Source organism: Pseudophryne corroboree, chromosome 10, assembly GCF_028390025.1.
Source record: "Pseudophryne corroboree isolate aPseCor3 chromosome 10, aPseCor3.hap2, whole genome shotgun sequence".
NCBI lineage: Eukaryota > Metazoa > Chordata > Amphibia > Anura > Myobatrachidae > Pseudophryne > Pseudophryne corroboree.
The window spans coordinates 196153410-196162007 of record NC_086453.1 but is presented as its reverse complement, the minus strand read 5'-3'; the positions used below and the strand labels follow the sequence as shown (position 1 = coordinate 196162007).

At 43.5% G+C, this 8598-nt stretch overlaps 1 long non-coding RNA gene across 1 annotated transcript; it reads right to left on the bottom strand.

Moving 5' to 3' along the window:
• Positions 1-655: 655 nt before the first annotated feature.
• LOC134965415 (uncharacterized) lies at positions 656-2028 on the bottom strand. The gene is made up of 3 exons (XR_010188348.1): positions 1812-2028; positions 1050-1199; positions 656-940 (listed from the first exon to the last, which is right to left on the bottom strand). It is a non-coding gene; the product is annotated as an uncharacterized LOC134965415 (long non-coding RNA).
• Positions 2029-8598: the final 6570 nt, after the last annotated feature.

The window sequence follows — 8598 nt, the reverse complement described above, 5'->3', positions numbered from 1 at the left end:
GAAGTCTGCCCTGTGGGGGCAAGTCATACTTGCTGTGAATAGTGAGGGTGTGGTGAGGCGGACAGAGGACACGTGCCGCAAGCGTTTTTACGATATTAAGCGGCGTGTCAAGGCCAAGATGGCCAAAGAGTCCAAATCTGCACGGCGAACCGGAGGTGGCCCACCTTTACGTGTAAGCTATCGGGACTGGGAGGAGCCTGTGCGGGCATTGATTCCTGGCGAAGTGGTGTCTGCTACTCATGTCCGGGATTCGGACCGACCCACGCAGGATGGTAAGTTTGAATTGTAATATTGTTCTTAAAATGTCAGTAAAATGTAGATAATCTCATTTTTAAAGTGTAAAGGATGCATTTTTTGGACCAAAACAGATTGCAGGCCTATGCTCCCTTAAGGTGTGTTTGTGTTTTTAATGTGCTTTTTTCGGCTTGTTTAAGCAATATTTTATATTTATTTTAGTTCCAAAACATGTGCAGTGTTTTTTCTTTTTTTTTTTTTTTTTTGGATCAATTTTTGGCGATAATGCTTGAACATGTGTGTTTGTTTTAAATCATCCAAAGGTATTTTTTAGTAACTAATTGAAATGCGGGGCTATTTTTCAAACATTACATTATTTAAACTTTTGCAACTACTCAATCTCTGCAATATCTGAGGCAAATTAAATAATTAATATCCATTTATTGTGTGCCACATCAAGTACATTTTTAGAAACCTCTAAAAAACATGAATCTAGAAGCACTTAAGGCTAAAAAATTTTACGCAACAATACCTAATAGATGCTTACAGTACATTAATGCTTTTCAGTGGGTCATTTGTCAAAATACATGGTAATAATGTTGGGGTCACTTTTTCCACAGTCACCCAGACCAGCCGCCCAGACAGGCCTCAGACAAGTCAGGATGAGGCTGGGATTGCAGGTAAGTCTTCACTGTAGTCACATATTCTGTAAATACATAGAAGTACAAAATATTAATTCTTAATTTTGCACCTAGGTTCTGCTTCTGGAAGCCGAGCTCCTGTAAGGCGCCCATCACAGGGCTTGGGCCACTTACCCAGGAGGCCTACTAAGACACGGCGTCTTGGGACGGATTCCGCACCTCCATCATCCCCACCCAGGCGAAGACTTTCCGCAGTGTTACCCCAGCCACCACTGGCACTATTGGCGAGTTCGCAGAGTGATGAGCCCAGGTCACCTCAGTTATCTGGTGAGTTAAAAAATAAATTAAACACATAAGCAATAATATACACAGTACACTTAATATGTTGTTAGTTGGTTTGGAGTTTACATGTTTTCTAACAACAAGCAATGTGATGTAACGTCTTAAATAGCTAAAGGTGATTTAAACAAATTATATAAGGTCTTAGTGGATGGTCTCAACAACCTATTTGTAAGAAAAGATCAGATTATATTAAAAATTAAGCACACACACGTTCACATATTCCTAAATTATGAAGACAATTAATTTTTGACCCCAAAAAAACCACACCATTCTAGTGTTCACACATCGCCCCTGTCCATTATGTAGATGGCTTACTTGCTCTGCTCCTCTGGACTATACAGGTAAGTAGTCTATATCGTGGTGAGGGGAGGGAATATAACAGTGTAATGGTGTGGAGGGGAGTTAGTTAGGTGAGGAATATGCAAATCTGTCTATGTTAGCGCCTGTGTTGGTATATTTATAACACTAGCTTTAAACTTGGTAAAGTAGCGAAAAACAAGTGTGAAAATTTCAAAAATGGAGTATTATGAATGTATTAATGTGTTGCATTAGCCATGCAAATATAAAATTACTAAAACATTGCATGTTGCCCACCCCATACAGAGCACAACTTGATGTCCGCCATGGACCAGCAGGGCCCAGACCAAGAGCCATCCATCACACTGCAACTGACAGCTGTTGAGCCAAGCATGCCAATACAGTTGCAGGATATACCCCAACCATCCCTCAGTCCCCAACTGGCACAAGCTCCGCCCCCAAGCCAAATTCCTGACGATTTCTGGGCCAGTTGGACAAGCCAACAGGCCCAAACCAATGCCAGCCTCACCCAACATACACAACACCTTGCCAGTCTGCCCCATCATCTACCGCGTATTAGTCGCAACTCGGGCAGACTGATAGTACAAGTAGGGCGAATGGCTACCTCAATGGAGCAAATTAGGGCAGAAAACAGCCAAATGAATGCACATTTAACCCGCATTATAGATGAGCAACAGCGCCATCAGCAGGCACTCGTTCAGCTCATTCAACACAATCAAGTGGTGAATGAGTCCTTATCCAGGATAGTAGCCAGCCACACTGCTACTAACACGCAGCTGATTGCAAGTTTAAATAATTTGAGCAGCAATATTTCGATGATGGGAGCTCAGCAAGTCACCTCCAGCTCGGGGACCACGACCCCTATCCAAACGCCAGTAACCTCCCCTGTTCGGCGTTGATCAAGAGCACGTGCCAGTGAGCCAGCACCCAGCACACACAAGAGAAAAAAATGATTTTGTTTTTGTAAAAATAAAAACAAAAATTGGTCTATAAAACACATTCCTGTGTCCGTCTCCAAAATTTATGAAGCTGGTGTGTGTGTATGTATGTATGTATGTATTTCAAGGGTAATGACTGTAAATGTTTTGTTAGCATCAACTAAGCACAATGGACACACCACTATAAACAACAAACAGTAAGTAACAAAACACACAATAGAAAGTAGAGCAAAGTGTTTAGTGAAGGATAATTACAGCATAATAAAACTGACCTGTAAAATAACGCAGGATCACTTCTTGACGTACCTGCCTCCCTACATTTGTACTCACACTGTCACCAGATGGTTCTAACTCCTCTGCTTGCTGACTGCTTTCTCCCTCATCATGTGCCAGATGTTGACTTAAGCACAGATTATGGAGAAAACAGCAGCAGAACACAATTCGAGTCACCTTTGAGGGACTATACAACAAAAGGCCACCAGATTTATCCAGACACCGAAAACGTGACTTCAGCACCCCAAAACATCTTTCTATCACATTCCGCGTAGCCTTATGTGCATGATTATAACTGTGTTCAGCAGGAGAATCAGGTTGGGACAATGGAGTAAGGAGCCAAGAGTAGCAGCCGTAACCCCCATCACCTGAAAAACATATATAGTCAACATTAGGACATATGTTAGAATATTCTTTCACCTCCTCCAAACTCTAGGTTGTGGTTAAAAGACAGACACACAAAACATTTTCAACATACCCAACAGCCAGCCATCAGGCATTTGTCCCTCCTCAAATTTATCGAAGAGCGAGGACTGACTGAGGATGAAGGAGTCATGGCAGGCACCAGGGTAACCTGCAACAACACTCATAATTTTTAATTTTGCATCACAGACCACCTGGACATTAGTTGATTGATCCATATGCCTATTAGTATATATATACTGGCGGCCCTTAGGTGATCTCAGCTGAACGTGTGTGCAATCTATGGCCCCCAGCACATTGGGCATGCCAGCAAGCTCATAGAAAGCTACCCTGACAGCACTCCACTCCGACTCCTCAGTAGGGAAGCAGATTGAGGCTTTAATGTGTGGCTCCAACACATCCAAAACCTGAGTGGACATTAAAGAAGCTAAGGTGAGTGTCATGTTAGGTATTCTCTACAATACTGTGGTGTTTAAACTTACACAAGCAACACTTAGCCATAACCGCATATGTATTTTTAGACTCACCTGCATCAAATATCTTGAAAAGGTGGGCTGTGAGATCCCAATGACGTCGCCTGCCACAGCCTGGAAGCTCCCAGTAGCCATAAAGTGTAACACAGCCAGGAGTTTGTGTAGGCCTGAGACAGAGCGAGAGCGTGCTGTTTCAGGGTCTATGCCCAGTTTGACAAGGTCATACAGGTGGAAAATGTTGTTTCTATTTAGGCGGAACATCTGTATGACCCTATCATCGGACAATGCATTTAAGTTTAAACGCCCTCTAAAAAAACGAGGCTGGCGCAGCCTCCGCGGTACCTGGACAACCTGTTGGCCATGTTCACTTACCTGGTCCTGATTCCTGGAAGCCTCATGGAGCAGTCTAACGTATCCCACAGCCAACAAAAAACCATTGCCACACACCACAGCAGCCATTTCAGAGTGAGAGAAGTTCAGAATGTGCCTGAAACACTTTTATAGGGCCAAAAAATCAGGTGTGAGTAATGGATAATTAAGTACACATGTAAACGCGGTTTCAAAAGGCTGGCGCGTTTTTTTTTTAGGAAAAAAATGCGAATCGTAATTTTTCGCGGCCGCGAAGGCACTTTCGCGGCAGCAAATACAATTACGAATGGTTAGTAAATGACCGAGATTCACATCTAAACAGGCGTAATTTGACCGATGGTGTATTCATTCGTAATTTTGCACTTGGACTATGAAAAAAATACGAATGCCCTCATCACTGCCGTGAATACTGTTTAGTAAATGACCGAGATGCCACTTAGAAGAAAAAACGCAATCACGGTCAAAATCGGGAGCTTAGTAAATAAACCCCAATGAGTCTTTGTTTCTGGTGCGTTTTATCTTCAAATCAACTGTGTTTAAGATTAGCTTATGTTGATGGGAAAGGTTGCAGTGTAGTGGTCCTAGTAATTTCTCAGTTCGAATTTGCACCGTTGCTCTTGCTCTTTTTATAAATCCAGTGTTTAACCCATCCAGCACCCTGGTGTTGTGTTCTCCAGCCACATGTTTGTAAAATAATCCTGTTGTGTGTTTTGTGAGCTATAATTCAATATGGTCTATATGTAGGCCCTATAAGCATAAAGATTATTGGATTGTGATATGAGTCTATCGGCCAAAGAAACATCCACCTGGTCGAACAAAGTTGCTATGGGGTAATTAATAAGGGCAGCCCGTGCCCCTTGCGGTAACAGGTTGTTATCGGACTGTACGATCTTACAGGTCACATACAGCAGTGTGTTGTTCAGATCATAGTAGTGCTCACCACTGGCCGCTATATAGAATTCAAGCGGCGCTGTCTCAGATAACGCCACTAAAGGCTGAACTTCGACGTACAGACTTTTCGCTACACTGTTTGCGTCAGGGGCACGTCAAAAAGATCAAGCTCAGATTTTGCACTTTCCATGGATTCATTGTGTATGAAAGACATGCTTAAAAAATATCACCAACCCTCTGCTTTGGATTCCTTTTTTTATTTAAGTTGCGCCTTCCCCGGTTTTTGTTTAAAAGGGGCATGCACCAAGGAGGAAGTTGTGTCGAACACTTCCATTTTCTTTTAGCAGCCCCTTTCTGCATATAAATTAATCCTGATCCATCTTGCTTCGCTTGATTAGCCTCCTGTAATTTATTCACAACTGCCATTGTAGCTTGTCCAATGATGTCTTTTGCGATATTGCACACAGCGTTCTTCACGTGGGGTTTTGCTAACTCCAGGCCTCTTCGGAAAAGCGGCACAGCTTTTCAGAACAGACTTTGAAATATGCCACCTAAACCACATCCATACATGTATGCACTGCCGTGAAAGCCGGGTAATCCATTACCAGCTTCATCTTTAGAATATTGCATATAGAGAACAGGATCGCCATAATTTTTAATGGCGACCATGGTCTTTAATAAAATTTGGTTTTGTGGCATCTGAAGTGTAGTTTCACGTTCCAAAACTTAAATGCGATGTTCTCGTTCTGGTAGTTCTTTATCTCTATGGCTATCGTGTCAAAATGCGTTTTGCACAATGGAACGTAATCAGGCTTCTTGTATCATATAGTAACCATCTCATTATTATGACCCTTTATTTCAACAGTCTGCAGCAATGGTACATAACTGTCACCGACCCTATAGTGTTCGATAATGTCTGTGTACACGTACAACGTATATTGTCCGCCGTTGATGTCTGCGCACGGTTTTAAAAAGTTGGTTTTAGGCTGCAAACCCTGTATCCTTGTCAGTTTAGCGCCGGCGGTGATTTGATACAAATGCTTACTATAGAATGATACCATTCGTTCCAAGGGCTCGTGGCATAGTGTTAACCCACCCTCCAGTTTATGTCGTGCAATTTCACTTGATTACCTCAAGTAGCATGTTGATTGTTTCATAAAAGCCTGGTTTCACCCACATGGTCATGACACTCACAATAGGTTCATCCCATTTTCATATTTGCATCATATTATCTTGTACATCCAATGTATTCCACGTGCAGATATTGTATTTCTGTAAACGCCACATCCCATTCACCAGTTAAGCCTATCGGTTTAGCCAACTTTGTCGTATAGTTAGAAGTCTTATTTTGTGGAAATGTAGTGGCTGCGGCGTTACTCGGCAGTGTTATGTAGAACGATTTATCATCCATCATCCTCTTTGTTTATATATCTTTTATCTCCGATGCCGTGACCCAACTGTTACATTTTTCAGGGTATCCATGCCCCTTGACTAAAGCGTATTTCTGACCTCTCACCCTCTTATTTTTTAAAATCTTTTCTACTTTGTAAACCCTGCTATAGTTTTTTGGTATGCTTTGAAACCTTTCGTGTTCATGCTGTGTATTACAAATATTTCCTCAGAAAAGCTCTGTTCGTAGCCTTTGTGAAATATGTCCTTATATTTGGAAATACACATGTGGTCACCAATTCCTAATCAAGCAGGTGTTTTCTTACTTCTTTTTTTTTTTAAATTCTTTATTTTTGCGTGGTTAAACAGAGTGGGCAAACAATACAATAAGAATACAATAAGAAAAGGGACAAGCGGTCGGGAGGACCAACGTCTAACAAAAACCACATTTTTAGAATAAAGAACAAAAACAATCAAAAATAAAACATTGGTAACAAAGTATCAATTATGGGGGGGAAGGGGGAGAAGGAAGAGGGGAATAAGGGGAGGGGAAAACCACGGTGTAATCAAGGCACAGTACTTATCCTGGAGATAGTTATAACAGAAAAAGAGAAAGAAAAGGAGGGCAAGGGAGAGTCGAGAGAGGATAATATAAAGAAAACAAAGAAGAAAAAAGAAAAGGAGAGAAAAAATGAAGGAAGAGCGGTAGTCAATGCCTATGGGTCTGCGGACGGAGCTAGGAACTAGAGGGGAGAGGCGGCGATCTACGTTCAGCAACGAGCCAGGGGGCCCAAACCTGCTCAAAAACGGACCCCGATCGTGGAGATAATGGGGGTCATTCCGAGTTGTTTGCTCATTATTTTTTTCGCTACGGAGCGATTAGTCGCAAACTGCGCATGCGCATTGTACGCAGCACGCCTGAGCCAAGTAAATTAGCACAAAAGTTTGGTATTTTACTCACCGCGTAACTAAGTTTTTTCATCGCTCTGCTGATTGTAGTGTGATTGACAGGAAGTGGGTGTTTCTGGGCGGAAACTGGCCGTTTTATGGGAGTGTGCGGAAAAACGCAGGCATACTAGTTGAAAATGCAGGAGTGTCTGCAGAAACTGGGGAGTGGCTGGGCGAACGCTGGGTGTGTTTGTGACGTCAAACCAGGAACAAAAAGTACTGAGCTCGTCGCACTGGCAGAGTAAGTCTGGAGCTACTCAGAAACTGCGGGGTAATTGTTACGAGAAAATTAGCGAACCCTTCGTTAGCAAATCTGCTATGCTAAGATACACTCCCAGTAGGCGTAGGCTTAGCATGTGCAATGCTGCTAAAAGCAGCTAACGAGCGAACATCTCGGAATCACCCCCAATATGTATTCCCTAATATTCCTATGACAGGGGGAAGGGGTACTAGGTGTCAAGAAGGCACCTAGGTCAGCAAGAGGGCTAAAAGCCCTAAGGGGTGCAGCATGGCATCCAGACGATGCATCACAAACCACGTAGCAATGTGTAGGAAGCAGGCCCTCCTGGAGAGACCTGAGGGGAAAAGCCAGAGAGAAACCAGGAACGAGGGACAGATGGAGCGCCAGCTCCAGAGAGAAATCAAAGAAAAGGAAAACAGAGCATGGAAAAAACAGATTAACACATTGTAACAAGGGATAACAACATAACAGTTGAGAACCAACTAAGGGATCGGGAAATCAGGACATGGAGGATCTAAAGTTAAACAGCACCCCGGCTTGTGAGTATGACCAAGGAAGGTCGACACAAATATAGGTACAGGACGTCAAATCAGAAAGCTTAAAGTCCATCAGGGAACTGGAGGTGGAGTCGGAGAGGCTGTAGAAGCTGGAACCGTGAACCACTCCTAACGGGGAGGCGGAGGTGGGTTCCGCTGTGTCCGCAGAGGCAGGCATGGAGCAGAAAGGTCCTGTTCAGCGGTGGGGATACCCAGCTTGGAGAACAGCGATTGAGCCTCGGGTAGGTTTCTGGCCGAGAGCAGCTGTCCTTGATGCCAAACCAGGATACGGAAGGGGAAACCCCAGCGGTACTTAACATTATGTTGGGAGAGCAGGGAAGTGATGGGCTTAAAGTCCCTATGTTTGGCCAGAGTAAACGGGGATAAGTCCTGGAAGATCTGCAGGGAGACATTCTGAAAGGACACAGACCCCAGTCGCCGAGCTTCTCTCATAACGGCCTCTTTCGCAGTGAAGTAGTGCATTCGGAGAATGACATCCCTGGGCTGAGAAGAGTCTTGGGAGCAAGGTCGAAGGGCTCAATGTGCTCGGTCCAGGAGAAGATGGTCTTCAGGGTTGTTAGG